Source organism: Falco rusticolus, chromosome 2 (assembly GCF_015220075.1).
Source record: "Falco rusticolus isolate bFalRus1 chromosome 2, bFalRus1.pri, whole genome shotgun sequence".
In the NCBI taxonomy this organism is placed as follows: domain Eukaryota; kingdom Metazoa; phylum Chordata; class Aves; order Falconiformes; family Falconidae; genus Falco; species Falco rusticolus.
The window spans coordinates 22,212,767-22,228,168 of NC_051188.1; the positions used below are offsets into that span (position 1 = coordinate 22,212,767).

The 15,402-nt window shown below is 39.2% G+C and overlaps 1 protein-coding gene across 8 annotated transcripts in view; it reads left to right on the top strand.

Annotated features, from left to right (window-relative positions):
* WASF3 (WASP family member 3) overlaps positions 1 to 15,402 on the top strand; it is a 74,673-nt gene that overhangs the window by 21,669 nt on the left and 37,602 nt on the right. For 5 of the 8 annotated variants that reach the window (XM_037378085.1, XM_037378086.1, XM_037378087.1 and 2 more), the window contains one exon: positions 1,310 to 1,396. The exons of 1 other annotated variant lie outside the window; for it this stretch is intronic. The gene's annotated coding sequence lies outside the window, so the exon portion shown is untranslated. Of the gene's footprint in view, positions 1 to 1,309; positions 1,397 to 2,112; positions 2,185 to 15,402 lie in introns of all 8 variants that reach the window. 2 more of the 8 variants (XM_037378090.1, XM_037378091.1) reach the window with 1 other exon arrangement.

Sequence of the window (15,402 nt, forward strand, 5' to 3'; positions counted from 1 at the left end):
CATGACATCTATTCTGTAGTGTTTTTCAATCTAGTGCTGATTACTTGAAAGCACTGTTAGTCTTTCCTGAACCACGGGTATACCTGCAGAAGTCACTGTTGGTTAAGTCACTTAGGTTAATAGGATCTTGTCTGACAACTTCAGTCAGGATTGTGAAGCAGCATTTGGAAGGCACCTTCTTCCCCACATAGTACATCTACCCTGGTGATAAGATAGGGAGACCTCTGAATGTAAATGATATGTAGTTGAGCCTTTTATAATGTCTAACTTAGAACAGTTCCTTCTGTAAGTATGTAAACACTGAAGTGAGGACCAAGGCCTTGGCCAACTGGTAGACCTTGGTAGCAGGCTAACTAGAGGGCAGTGCTATGTTTGGAATAGGTGGCCACTGCACCAATGCTTACTGGAATTGAGGTGGGGTGCCATGATGTCAGAGGTCTAATATTTTGAGGGAGGGCAAAGGAAACTTAAGAGTGGTGACAGAGAGCAAGAGGTGTTGTCTAGGCTACTGATTTCTTGCCTTGGAGGAGTCTGTGTGTGGTGACTCCTAACAGTGTCTTGCTCTTCTAGGCGCTTTGGCTTTTTATAAATCCTGTTTTATACATGTCCTTGAAATAGAGAAGATTTTTTAATATCTCTGACAAATTTTTGTCGTCTAAAATGCCTAATCAGGTTCCATCAAGGAATATATAGGAGCAACCTTGAATAATATGGCTATAATATTAGTCTCCTATGATCTGGTTTAGAAGATCATCTTTGTACAGTACTTGCAGAAAGGGCAGCTATGCCTTAATCACGAAAAATATTATAAAAAATTAGTGTATGACTAAATGGTCATCTATAAGTCAGAATATCCTCTTGATTCTAGGATCTGTAGTACTTTTTTGGAAACATTGTTTAGCTTTTGCAAGAGAGTCTCATTGCTTTAGTGTGTGTGTTTTAGTGGGTTTGTGTTTAGTAATATTTACTGTGAAATATGTAAGGTTCTCAAACCTGTTTTTTTATGCTTTACTTTAGATCATTGTGTCACATTTTTACATCCACACAGTCTAAAAGTGGGTAAATGTAACCTTCCCTGTAGATACTTCCAGTTAAAAGAGGGCATTGGTTATAAAATAATACAAGCTATTTTCTTACCTTGAAAAAATTTAAGCTATAATGAAATAACGTTTATCTCTAAACAGTTAAAAGTATGTCTAGATTCTACACATGCATGTTTTAATTTTCTAGTTGATCATCGAACCTGATTTTTAATGCATATCTTCAATTATTCTGTTCTTGAAAAGCTAAGTTGAATTTGTCTTTGCAGAGAAAGCTACCTGAGTGTGCTAGCAAGTCACAGAACAGCTGTCTTCTAAAACGCATAAAGGGACTACTTTCAACTCCTTTTTAAATGGTAAGCTGTTCAAGGGAGCTCTTACTGAATGTACCTTGTCACTTACTTTTGCATTTGTGTGAATCTGGTCCAGATAGCTTTGAAAACTCTTAAGTCCTTGAACTGAAGACCAGTGGTGGAGTTTGGAAACTGACCAGAAGGTTTTGAGTTAGCATTGGGAGGAAGGTTTATATTTTTGTGATGTTGAAGATACGCTGTATTAGGCTCTGAAACAAATGTTAAAAGCACTACTAATGCAGGAGACTAGTATAATGTAAACGCTAATCTTATTGTGTAGAAAACAAATAAATTTACTTTATTCATGGCTGTTCATGAGAGATTGGATTTATAAATTTGCATCTGTTAATAACTTTCACCCTGTATAATCTGTGTTTTGCTGAGCTTTGTCTTGGAGATTTAAATTAAATCTGCTGAGGTTAGTTGTTTGACTGTTTGCCTCAAAGTGCAATGGATAATGAAAGATTTACATTTATTGATATTAAACTAGCTTTGTTGAACCTCCCCAATCTGGCTCAGCTGCAACATGCACACCACAGACTTTAGATGAGGAATATGTTGTGTTGTTCGAAAAGTAAGAAAACAGCTGTGTAGCACTTCCTTTAATATGTGACATGTGGGCCACGCTGGGTGGTGCTAATGGAGGACTACTGCCAAAGTGTAGACAAATTTGTTAAAATAAAGCTGGTTTTGTTGGTGTGTGTGTGTTTTTTTTGTAGGGGGTTGCAGTTTGTCTGGTTCTGCAGTGGGAAAGATAAACCTTTTGAACAGGGGAAGAAGCTGGAAAGCAGGTTTGTTCTTCCTTCTGAGAGGATGAGGAGGTTAAAAGTAGTATTAGCTACTTGTAGGAGAGACTGTTTCCTTCCTGCATTGCATGCCACAGTGCTGCCTTTGGCAGAAACTGCAGCCAGCCATGCTTGCTTCAAGGTCTGAAAAAAGCAAAGTATGCAGCACTGCTTTAGGATATTTTTGACTTTGCTTATGTCCTCGAGCTGACTGGCTATAACTCTGGTTGTGATCTTCTGGCACACTTTGTCTCCCCTCAGCTGAAATTCATGTATGCTTATTTTAATTTTGAATGCTGATTATGTGCTTGATGATATTCAAGATGCTTGTCAGCATATATGTTCTGAAAGAGATCACACCTCAAGTTAGAGGAAAAACAAAGGATTTCTGGGAAATTCTATGCATGCATTCACAATTTCAAGAAAGAAACTTGATTTTGAGGGATAAAGGGATCAAGAAGCAATATGGTGCACACAGAAATGTGAATACAGACCTTTCCCCTTTCTGACCTTCCTGCAATTCCCATTTAAATGGTAAAATAACTTTATGGTTATATACTGAAATTGTTTGGAAAAAAAGATCATTTGTTATAAATTACAAAGGTGGAGGAAGTATGTCAGGGAAAGGAAGTAGTCTGCAAAAATTTTTTTAAACCAAATGGGCACATCAAAGACTGAAAATACGCTTCACTACTGATCATTAAATAAGCAGCAATACACTAATCCAATGAAAATGTGAGAATTATTCATCTTAATATGTGTCCTGTTGTCATATAGTGTGTGTGCAGGTGTGTGTGTGTGTGTGCAAAGGTCTCTCCAGTAGCTAATTGATATCTGTGGTCAGTGCCGTAGCTGACTTTTATAGACCCCAATTCTCTCCAGTGTCTGGCCTTCAGACTTCGGTTTCTCTAGTAGCTGGCTTTACAGACCTCTTCTGCTTTTGAGATTAAAAGTCACAACTGTCATATTCTAACTTCCAGTGTTATGTTTTTTTATATTGTAAGCTTAACCATTGTTACAGCACATATTTCTGTTTCATTTCATGGTACATAGAAACGTCGTTGTTTGCTTTCATTCATGGGAGGTTGTAGAGATTGCTTGCTGCAGGAATAAGGATGTATGTGTAGGAATATTTTACCTAATTGTATGTGTTCATAGAACTTCAAAAATTATTTTGAGGTATTTTTTCATACTCAGTGTAGTATTATCAAATATTTTGTTTCTTTGTGCAGGTTAAGCACAACTTTCATGTAGAGTTTAATTGAAAGGTATCTACTGTTTAATAGTCTGGAGTTTAATGTAGCTGAAAGGTATTTCAATACAATGCTGAACATACTTGAAAATAATCAGGGTTTGATTTTAAAAAGATATTAAAACTTAATTTTAGTAGACATAATATTCTAAATTTTTGTTGAACTCCGATCACTCGTGTATTACAAATGTTCTCATAGGACATACAATTTGGAAACTCCACCTGGTCAACAAAATAAGCTTGTATTTAAAATAATGATTGATTTCTACAGAAAGGTAATATTTTTCTTTCTAAATTTCTTCTTCAAAGAACTGAACTTACAAGTCATAATTAAATAGTTAAATGACTTAATTTGCCTGATTTGCATGCATAGTAAGGAATTTTCATTTTAAATCAAGTCATTCATTTTGTCGCTTGCATTATAATTGTGCCTTGTCATGCTTCTCTGGATTTCCTAGTGTGTTTTGCTAATATAAACACCCCGAAAGTTGTCAAGTTGCTCAAAATACAATTATTAGATGTTTGTGCAAGCTGCAGATTCCTTTACATGCCATTCCATTCAAGTAGCATGCACTGGCTTTTTTAAAGTTCCATTTTAATCCTGCAACACTAAGCTCCAAAAGAGCCCCCCACAAAGAAAGTTAAGAGAGCATGTAGTTGGGAAGAAAATCCCAAATGCAGGGCTTGAAAAGGGACCCTGATGCTTACCAGCCCCAAATGTCAATTCACTAGACCAGCTGAAGAGTTCCTTTGTCATCAGATACAAGCAGATCTAAAAAGTATGTGTTCATAGTTTGGCGTATAAAAATGTTGCATATTCATTTACATATTTTGAAGAAAGACATTAAAATTATGTTTGTGATTTCTGTATGAATAAAACTGGAACAGTCTTTAGAAATGCTTATATTGTGAAATCAACTTCAATACTTCTAGTCAGGGTTAAACCAAACTTATTTGCAAAGACTTGCCTGTACTGTGTGGTTCTTCAGTCACATAACCTTTATGCTTTGTAGCTGGCAAATTATAGAATGATTTAGTAACTTAAGTTCAGATTTGAAACAAACTTTTTAGGAAAAGCTTCCTCTGAATTTTTATCTGAAGACTTAAGTTAGCATTTTCCCTGAAGGAAGGAAGCTTTTCAGAATAGGAGCGAGTGAGTGTCAAAGATGGGTTGGGCAGGAGGGAGAAATAATCTTCTGGAGAATGGTGGAAGGTAAAGCTGAAGATCACCAATTACATAGCATTGGATGAGGGGAGAGAGACACAACAGTGTTTTCCAAATAGTACCCTGGGGAGAAGAAAGGCCTATGAGAGAGGAGAAGGTATTCCAGAATCCTTGCATTACAAATGGTAAAGCCAAAATGAGGTGGGACTGGTTTTGGGAGAGACTGATTTAAAACATGATCGAGAATTCTAATCGCAGATTCTGATCTTAAGAGGTGCATGCATTTTCTCCTAGCTTTTCTTGTTTTCTCTTTGTGATAATAGAAGAGGCTGGATATTTGGGCTCAACTCTTGCCTGTCTTGGGTTAAATTATTCAGCGTGCACTTACATTTTTGGACTTGACTGTATGGAGTTGAGGGACTTTACATGCAATCTGGGAATGTGCATAATGTTAACATAGGAGGATTAACCTGGTAAAACTAGCATCTGTGCTGTGAGAGCCATAGCATGCCCATCATGTTTTCAACATAGTGATATGAACACATAAAGCAATATTCTTCATTATTACTGCCAGAGACTGGGAAATTCAGTGCTACTTCAATACTGCAAACACACACAGTCATTGACCTCTTTGAACTTTTTCTGTGGTTGGCATAACTTCACTTCTGAATTATGCAACTAGTGCATAGAGATCTGCTTGAAGATGAGGTTTAAATCTTGGTTGCCTGCACTATGATTAACTAAATCAGTTTCTAGATTTAAAGTGATTAGTTAAATTTCTTCAGCTGTGTGTAGATTAGTCTCTGATGGCTTGTTTTTTTCTATACATGGGACTTGTAGTCTGTAGATTGCATTGACTATTTTAAAGTGTAGTTAAGAGCAATGTAAGTATTGATAGGTTTGTTACATAACTTGGGGAAGATCCATGTAGTCATAGATAACCTCTAATGACAGTCTTTGAGAATCAGTCAGCATGTTTGAGCTTAGTGTTACCCTGTCAGTCTGCAAAAACTCTGGTCTCCTGTGCAGTTGCACAAGTTTTGTCAGCTGGTGATTCTCAAATAGCCTCAGGTACCAACAATCACAGTGTTGCCTCCTGGAGCCTCATCACCGAGGTGGCAAGAGCGGTCTGCTTTTTGCTCGGCAGCCAGCTGGCTACAATCTATTCCTCATGGATTGTGAGACCTCATTAGCTCTATGGGTTTTAAACTAATAATTGCGTTTCACAGAGGAACGTTTGATCACCAGTATAACAGCAACTGCAGTGCTGGGATGGAGGCAAGTTTATAGTAAGTTCACTTCAGAATTCTGCATCTTTGTTTCTGTCATTTAAAGAAATACAAAAATATCCTGGACACCAGCATTCTAGGATTTAATTTTCCCTCTGTTGCTTTGACTTCAGCATGTTCAGGTTCAAAATGTACTTGTGTTAAGAAAGAACACCTAGTTCTAGAGAGAGGTGGATGGGTGGTAGATATTGTCTACCTTGACCTCAGCAAGGCTTTTGACACTGTCTACCATAACATCCTCATATGTAAATTCAGGAAGTGTGGATTAGGTGAGTGGACAGGTGGATTGAGAACTGCTGAATGGCAGAGCTCAGAGGATTGTGTTAGATGGTGCAGATCTGTCTGGAGGCCTGTAGCTCGTGGTGTTCCCCAGGGGTCAGTGCTGGGTCCAGTCCTGTTCAGCTTATTTATCAATGACCTGGATGGAGAGACTGAGGGTACCCTCAGCAAGCTCACTGATTATACAAAACTGGGAGGGGTGGCTGATTGGCCGGAAGGCTGCACTGCCATTCAGTGAGACCTGGACAGGTTAGAGATCTGGGGGGAGAGGAACCTGGTGAAGTTCAACGAAGGTCCTGCACCAAGGGAGGAACAACCTCATGCACCAGTACAGGCAAGGGGTTGACCTACTGGAAGGCAGCTCTGCAAAGAAGGACCTGGCAGTTCTGGTGGACAGCAAGTTGCCCATGAGCCAGCAGTGTGCCCTTGTGGCCAAAAAGGCCAATGGGATCTTGGGGTGCATCAGGAGAAGCATGGCCAGCAGATCCAGGGAGGTTCTCCTGCCCCTCCGCTCTGCCCTGGTGAGGCCACATCTGGAGTGCTGTGTCCAGTTCAGAGCTCCTCAGGTCAATAAAGACAGGGAACTACTGGAGAGGGCCCAGCAGGGGGCTGCAAAGGTGATGACGGGACTGGAGGGTCTCCCTGATGAGGAAAGGCTGAGAGAGCTGGGCCTGTTCAGCCTGGAGAAGACTGAGAGGGGATCTTATCAATGTCTACCAATATCTTAGGAGTGAGTGTCAGGAGGATGGGGCCAGGCTCTTTTCAGTGGTGCCCAGCAACAGGACAAGGGGCAACAGGCACAAACTGGAACACGGGAAGTTCTACCTGTATATGAGGAAGAACTTTGCTTTGAGAGTGACAGAGCACTAGAAGAGGCTGCCCAGAGAGGCTGTGGACTCTCCTTCTCTGGAGACATTCAGAACTCACCTGGATGTGACTCTGTGCAACCTGACCTAGGAGAACCTGCTTTAGCAGGGGGTTGGACCAGATAATCTCCAGAGGTCCCTTCCAACCCTGACTGTTCTGTGATTCTGTGAAACTTTTGTTCAGAACAATTTAGTAATAGCTCAATATTGAAAGTATTTTTGTCCAATATGCAAAATGATTTGAAGCAATCTTCAGGACTACTGTGGAACTGGAGTGGAGAAAATCATCACATGTTTTGGAAAATAGATGTTAAAATTAATTTCAAACAGCTTTCTTCAAGTAATTTCAAGAGACTACAGTGATCATCAGGATCTAGATGGTTGCCCTTTCCTGTGACTTCAGGAATAAAATTTAAGTGTGTTTTAGCAATACTCATTGCAATCATATACCTTTTCTGGTAAATAAAACATCACTTGTAAAGCTTCCTCTTTTTTTTTTGATGTGCGGTTTGTATATTTATAGGGTTAAGGAAGCTGCCATTACCTTCTTCATGTAGCTGCCTCAGCTATGCATTAAAACAGTTTAAAGATAGGTATTAAGGGCTTTCTTATACTTGAAAAAAACCACAAACACCCTCCAAACAAAAAAGAAAAATAAAAAAAACCCAAACCAAATGAAAAAAACAACCTACTGAGAATCTTTGCAGACAGCTGCCTGATCTGTAGCTTGTCAGCATTTACCTAGCAAGTACCAAATAGGTACCCTTCCCCTGGGACTGGGGGAGAAGCTGGTGTCCTGAGGGTTATTGGAAAGAGTTGACACATTATGGTGCCTGTCCGAGGAGTTTTCATATTCAAATAATTTGAATACGATATTTTACCCTGACAATGGGAGGGGTGTTTGGGATGTTTGTGGGGAGCAGATAGGAAAGATGGAAGAGCAACTACCCAGTTGCATACTCTTAGTTACTGGACACTTCTTTTTGTGAGAGTAAGCAACAGTCTCTAGAATCTGTCTACAACTAATAAACAGTCCTAATAATAAAGTTAAGAGCAAAGTTTTGTACCAAGCAGGCCTTGTAGGCAAACGTTGGAATGTAAAACTGCAGAGGGGAAAGGGTAGTTGGAAGCATTAGTTTATACCCCTGCCCTTAGTTACCAGTGGCTCCAACTCTTGTCAGACCAGTTGTCTAGTTGTAAATGGATGGTGAGTTACACCGTTGCCAAGTGAGGTGTGCAAGGCCCAGTCTGAGCTAGTAAACTGTCTGTTAGAGGAAAGCAGCTGTAGGATGTGTGAAGGACACAACAGCCTGCCTTGCTGTAGTTGGGCAATGGGGGTAGAGAGTATGCCAAAAGCTGTGGTGCTAGAAGCGAAGGAGAAGAGAAAGCGCTGTCAGTAGGGCTCCTGTAAAGGAGGCTAAGGTTGGACCATGGCTCTACAATGTGGGCAGGACATAATGTCTGTATAAAACACAGTGTAAAAAACTCAATATAAAACTGTGAGGCTTCTCTTCAGGTGTTTGGCTGCTGTCTTGATAGATGGGTGTTTTTCTCTGGAATTATGAAATACGAATGTGATCAGTTCAACATGCAGTCTTTTTGTGCACTATTTTATGATATTTATGATTAAAGTAGTGGGAAATAAGTAACATTCTGTTCTCTATGAATTGTCAGAATTAAGACTTTTTAGATCCAAAACATAGAATATGTCCCGTGTCGTGTCCCCCCCCGCCCAGTGATTTGTCCTTGATTCAGTCTTAATTTCCTAGAAAAGAAAAAAGGGACTTTCACAATTTACCAGGAGCTAAGAGCAACTGCTTTTCTTAAGATGTGATGGTATGTTTCATCAGATTGGTGACTTCCTGAGGAGACCAATTTTTTGTTGAGGTTCTATCCACCCTCCTCCTTCAGAGTACTGTATATTTATTTTAAAAATTACCCTTTAATACTTCATGCTTTAATATTAATTTGGTCCTAAATATTTATGGGTATATGCTGTTTTTACTTTTTGTAAATAAATCACAGAAATCAATGTATATCAAGTTAGGATTCACCAAAAGTATCTTTTTCTGAAAAAGATGGAGGTGATGCAGGCATAAAGTACTTACATGGCTAACAGGGTAAACAGAATTTGTAATGCATGCATTAGATATCATGTAGTAGAGTCCTTGGGACGTAAGAGATATCTCTGAGCCTGAAGTAGTACATAAGAAATGTAATCTGTTTTCTCTGTTCAGTAAGATTTGATTGATCATCTCAGAATTTCCTGGGACCTCCTACGTGATTTTGGGAAATGTGGCAGCAGAGGGTGACAGAAAATTGCAACAGCTCTGAGCTCTTCAGTGTCATAGGTCTGTATTCCTACCAGTAAGATGGACTAAGGCTAGAGGGCATGACTTATGAAGAGCAGCTGAAGATTCCAGGTTTAAGCTTGGAGAAGAGGTTACTGAGGGGTGACCTCACTGCCTACACGTTCCTCATGAGGGGGAGCAGAAAGGGAGGTTCTGATCTTGTCTCTCTGGTGTCTGGCTAGAGTTAACTCCTCTTTCTATGAGAACATCAATGCCATTTCTTGTAGAACGCAGTTACTAAAGCAGTTACTAATCTTTCAGATCTATTACCACGTTTTAGGTAGTCACTTGTGCTTAGCTTGCTATTTATCTACACAACAACAAAATATCTTAGCTGGTCATTTGAATGCCTCTGTCCTGCTTCACTATGAAATGGGAGGTTAGTTTGAATTACCGTTTGTTTGGGGTTTTTGTGGTTTGGTTTTTTTCTCTCCTTTTGCTGAAGCAGATTGAGTGTTCTTACTTGCGTGGTCTCAGCTGTAAGAGCAGTAATTCCATAAACTGCTTTGAGTTCTTTTCTGTTCTGCTTACTTCCAAGCTGATTCCAGCCCTGGAAGCAGCTCAGCCAGGAGCAGCTATAATAACAAATGTTGAAACAGGGAATGGGGAAAGGAATCAAGGAGTGGTTGGCTTTACAGCTGTCTTAAAAAGCACAACTTTAAGTGGAGTGGATCCGAAGGCAATGACTGGATTTTGCTTCTGAGAAGGAAACATAGCTCATCTTGTGGTTTAAGCATTTGTTGCTAAGCATTGGTGTGATTTAGGTCCGATTTCTGATCCTTCTATGGGCCTTGTGTGCTGGCCAGCATTATCAAATAGCTTTGTGCCTCTCGACTGTATGATTGAGAATGCTGCTTCTTGCCTTTCTCAAGTTTGGGGAATAAATTTAATGTCTAGGTGTACAGACACTGTAGTAATGCAGGTATTATGTAACCTTACTGTAACAGGCTTTCTGATGGTACTTTGCAGTTGCAGCATTGCTAGGTTTAGGCAGTCCATTCCTGTTTCAGTGGTTTTTAGTTGGCTGTTTTGCCAGGAGTTTGGTATGAGGCTGACTGCCAGCTAGTGAGGAAGATGAGCTCCTTCCCCAAGTGTCGAATGACTGAGTGCCATTATAGGGAAAGAGAGAACAGATGAAGCTCTGACTCTTGTGCATAAATGTCTTCATTCCCTGCTTTCCTGTGGAGCCTTCATTGGTAAATATTGGAGGCAGCCATAATTAAAAAGTCCTATGGGACAGGTTTTCAGCCTCAAGATGATTGTGTTTTTTTTTCTCCAACCAGTATTTGCCTCTTCTTCAGTCGTGTCCTCATAAACTTAAAACAAAATAAAACTGTTCTTTTTTCAACCTTTATGTAGTGAACTAAAACATGCCAAGACAACAGGCATTTTAGGGTGCGTTATGCTATTGGTTTGGATCCAGGAGTATATTTATGATGCAAATTCCCCAGTTGAGGAGTATATGCACTCTTTCCCTTTCTGATGAGTCTAAAATGAAAAGGTGCCCTCTAGGAGCATACGTGATGGTGTTCAGCATCTAATGGGCCATGATAACAGGAGAGAGCTAGCTGGGAACAAATATCCCTGCTTCCCTGCCAAAAATCATGTATGATGGACACAGGATCATCAGCACCAACTGTTCTGCTCTGCAGGTGTCTCTGCTGCTATTGTACCACACAACTTGCCAATGCAGTCTTTAACTTTAGTTGCTGTTTTCCTAATTCCTTTTGAAGTCTTTTAACATCCCCAGAGGTCCACAAGTGGAAAACCTGTCATGGATGGTGGTGCTCTGTTTCTTGTATAATACTGCATGTATTTTGTTCAGTTCTGATTTTATTATGCCACATTATACTACTATACTATTTTTCCTCTCAACCCACCCACACTTGGCATTGACTAAAAGAGGAGAATTAGAGATAGCTGTAAATCAGTAGGATACTTTCAGAAGTTCAGTGTTAGGTTCTGAAATTTTATAGGCTCTTAAAATATGTGTGTGTATATATGTCTTGAAGAAAGGCAGAAAAAAATGTGTTTACAAAAGGTTCCACAAAGGGTATTTAAATGTACTGATTAGAAATGCTGGAAGAAAGCAGACTTTAAAAATTACTTAGTATTATCATTGGTAACCTCTGCATCCCCAGTAACCATAGCTAAGATTTGATGACTTTAGCTGGGAAAAAGCATTGCTTGAGCGTCTCTTTAGTGATTGATCATACTTAGTGGTAAGAATGCTTTTTTTTCCTTGAAGCTGCTTTCTGGAGCACTTCCACCCTGCTAGCTCCATGGAGATCTGTTGATACAATGCCAGATTTCATGGAACACAACTTTTCAGCCTTTGCATCTTGAAAGGGGATTTTTAGAGAAGACTAGCTGCTGTATTTGGTCTGAGACTCACTGTGGTTTTATAGTAGCTTATTTGTCTTGTAGTGGGAGCTACTGTATGTGTAATGAAGAAATCTTTTTAATGCTGCAAATAAGGTTTTGTAAGCCAGTATTACTGTATCAAACCATGTTACTTTTACTAATGCCTGACATTGATTTTTAGGCTTTATTCTGCCTGCCCCCCCCAAGAAAAAAAAACAAACAACCAAACAACCTCCAAAACCCAACACCAAAAAACAACCCCAAAGAAAACAACAACAACAAAACCCAAATAAAAATCCTGAGACAAGGATTATACATTGAATTATTAGGAAATTAATGGTGGGCAGAACTTTGACATCTGAATTCAGGATACTAGTAAAAGGGACAATCTGTCACAAGAGAGCTGGAAACACAAGGACAAGTAACGTTTTATGTCTGGGGAGATGCAGCTGCTTTCAGTCTTGATGTGCTTCATATCTTAACATACTGGATATATCAAGTGTGTTCCAGGTTTTTTTACTGCAGCTTTGTTTCTCTTGGTATTCTGTTCCTGGTGAATATATATCCATGTAACTTAATCTTTAAAAATGTCTTCAGTATCGATAAGGCCAGGAAAAAGGTTATGATCCATCTTGATTTCTTCTGGACCCCGTGCTACTTGCTTGTGATTCAGTTGTCGGGGTATATGGAGCTCCTGTACTTCTGATAACTAGATGTTCTGCTATGCCATCTGTAACTATTACTACTTTATTCTATGAACTGGAAAATTACAGATTGCTAATTTCTTGTGCATCAAACATGAATGGTTTCTGTGATTAACTAGATGATGTTAACCATGTAGGAGAGAGAGGAAGGTTACCTGATAGAGAGAAATCGCATCATTAGTGCTCAAGTTACCGTACACAGCCAGATAAATATAGGAAAGATAAGAGAAGCATCCTCAACCTGGGAAAACCTCTAATCAGAGTTCAGTCATCCTTAGGCACCAGAGCAAAATAACCACAGCAGAAAGCTGCAGAATACTTGACTGTTAATGGTGGACCTCAGTAAGGCTGCTTGTGCTTTGTGCTGGTTTTTTGGGTGGTGGGTTGTTTGGTGTGTATTTTGGTTTTTGGCACTCCAAGTCTTTCTTGATTTATGCACTAGTCCTTGATTGCATGGCACTTTGTCATAATGCTGTAGTAAAGTAGCCACCAGAAGATGGACAGCATAGGAACAGATGGTGTGCTTGGCTCAGGATGAAAATAGTTGGTAATTTTTATGTTGATTCACTTAGACTCAGCTGTTGGATCGAAAACCAAAATATTTTGTTGAATTTTTCTGTAAAATGCACCCAAAATAAATCTGTTTTTTTCCCCCCACATAGACTAGCTGCCACTTCCAGGTTTCTTATATGTAGGGAAAGTGAAATGTTGGTATTAGTTTCACAATCAGGATAATTAGGGAAATCCTGAGTTTCCTGCTGAAATTACGTTGTGTGGGTGGCTGGGAAGCTCCACCTTGAGGAATTTTAGGGATGTTGATTTATTTTGTATTAATTTAAATCTTTATGGACTGCCTGTGTTTTTCCTGTTACATGCCAGGAAATTTCTGCTGCGATTTCAAAGAACCTGGTTGTTCAGGTGGGCATTGGAGTTGCTTAACTGCAAGGTTTTTTTAAGGATTGTGATATACTGTGGTAGTAGAATAAAGCATCATGGCAGTTGTTTCCCAGTGGGAAAGTCTGTCCTGCCTGTTGAGAACTGGGAATGAAGGTGGCATATGAGGAGCTGAGGCAGGCAAAGATTAATACTGAATTGTCATAGTACACAGTGTTTTTTCACTGTTTGACCTAGTTACTGCTCTCTTGCATCATTGCAGAGTGTCATATGTATGTTAAATGTGTGTTTGTGTATATATGTCTGTATATACTGAATATATATGTACACAAACTGTGTACTTGTGTATATATGGATATATGACTTTTGGAGGTTTTTTGGTATGGAAAAGAACTATAAAAAACCACTTTTCCTATGACATTTTAGATTTTGGTTTAACTGAACTATGAGAACTTAACACTTCCCTGTGACATTTTAGATCAACTGCTATGGGGAAAATAGTTTAAGAGCAGATTTCCGCCCCCGAAAAATCCTGTTCTGAAAGGATTTTAGTGGTAAATATCAGACAAGGGAAATAGGGAGCATTGTGTGCTGCTGTAAAATGGGTAATATCGGACATGAAGGGGATACTTCATCTATTTTGTGCTTTCCCCTCCAACTTAGGGTTAATTTGAGTTCTGAGAAACAAATTACTGAATTTGCTTCTGGTTTACCTTGAGGTCATTTGGGGATCTGAGTGGCATGTTCTCACTGCAGGTGGGCTCTGGAGGCCTTACTGGGCAGCCTTTGTCGCATGGGCTGTGACCCAGGCTGTTGTTTCAAGCACTTTAAATCCACTAAGGCTCTCTTAAATAGGATCAATGTAAGTCAGCAAGGCCTAGCTGCAACTTATGTTTTCTTTAAGTAATTAAGGCATTTGCTTCTGATAACACTTCCTGTTTGTGAAGGAGGAATGCTGGGACAAACATGCTCTAAATGATCTTCAGCATCTATTTGTGCATTATTGTAGCCGAAATGTTAAGAAATGGCTTGTTTATAATTACAGACTGTACTGTAATACTCTGTTACAAGTTGTTCCAGCATCAAATCGTTTAGTGTAAAATATCATGCAGTAATGATTCTTGTGTTACAGAAGTATTCAACTTCTGTAATGTAGATAAAAATGTGACTTTAAACTATTAGAAGAATGTGTATCCATTTGGATATCCAAAAGTATATTGTATATATATCAAAATATATATGCTATATATAGTGTATATATGTATGTAAGTAAGCACTCCCGAGATATGTAAGGCTATCATTCGAGAGGCTATGTTGAAAGAATCACACTTAAAAAGTGTCTCAGTAGTTTGTAGTAATTTGGGAAACGAAAAGCCACTCTGTGCCCTTTTATTTTAACTGTCAGATGGATGAAGAAGGAATTTGTGTTTGTAATGATGCTTTTTGGCCTGTAGTCCAAAAAGATCCTGGAATAGGCAGGTGGTGAACAAGAAAGAAACTTTCTTTAGGTGGGAAATATCCTGGTATGGTTGACTGTTAAGTAATAGCATTAAATAGCAGTTCTCTTTGGTTTTAATTGTTTACATTTTATTACCCTGTGGTATTACTATGCTGGAAAAATTAAGAGGTGCCAAATAGGTGGGAATCACTAGCGATGGAAGTGCATTGCATGATGTTTGAACCATGATTTCCTTCAAGGCTATATTAATCTCAGGTATTTCATGGGAATACTACTGGTTGTTGGAAGAGTGGCCTGTAGACATTTTCTTGGATATCTGAGCTGCTGAGTTTGGCTATGGAGAGCGAGAATTCTGTGGCTCTGTCTACACAACCAGCTCTGTGCTCAGAGCTGATTAAGATCCAAGCCTATGACATCTGGAACATTTTGACCTGCTAGTGGACATCTGTTTCTGACCCAACTAGTTCATTGCTGCTTTGTGATTTCGCTCCTTTTGACCTCATCTAGTTTATACTTCTCACTGAATGTTACCATTTAGGTCCTAAAGGTTAAAATAAAAGGAGATTTTACAGGATGTCACTTTTCCAACCAGTGTATCAAT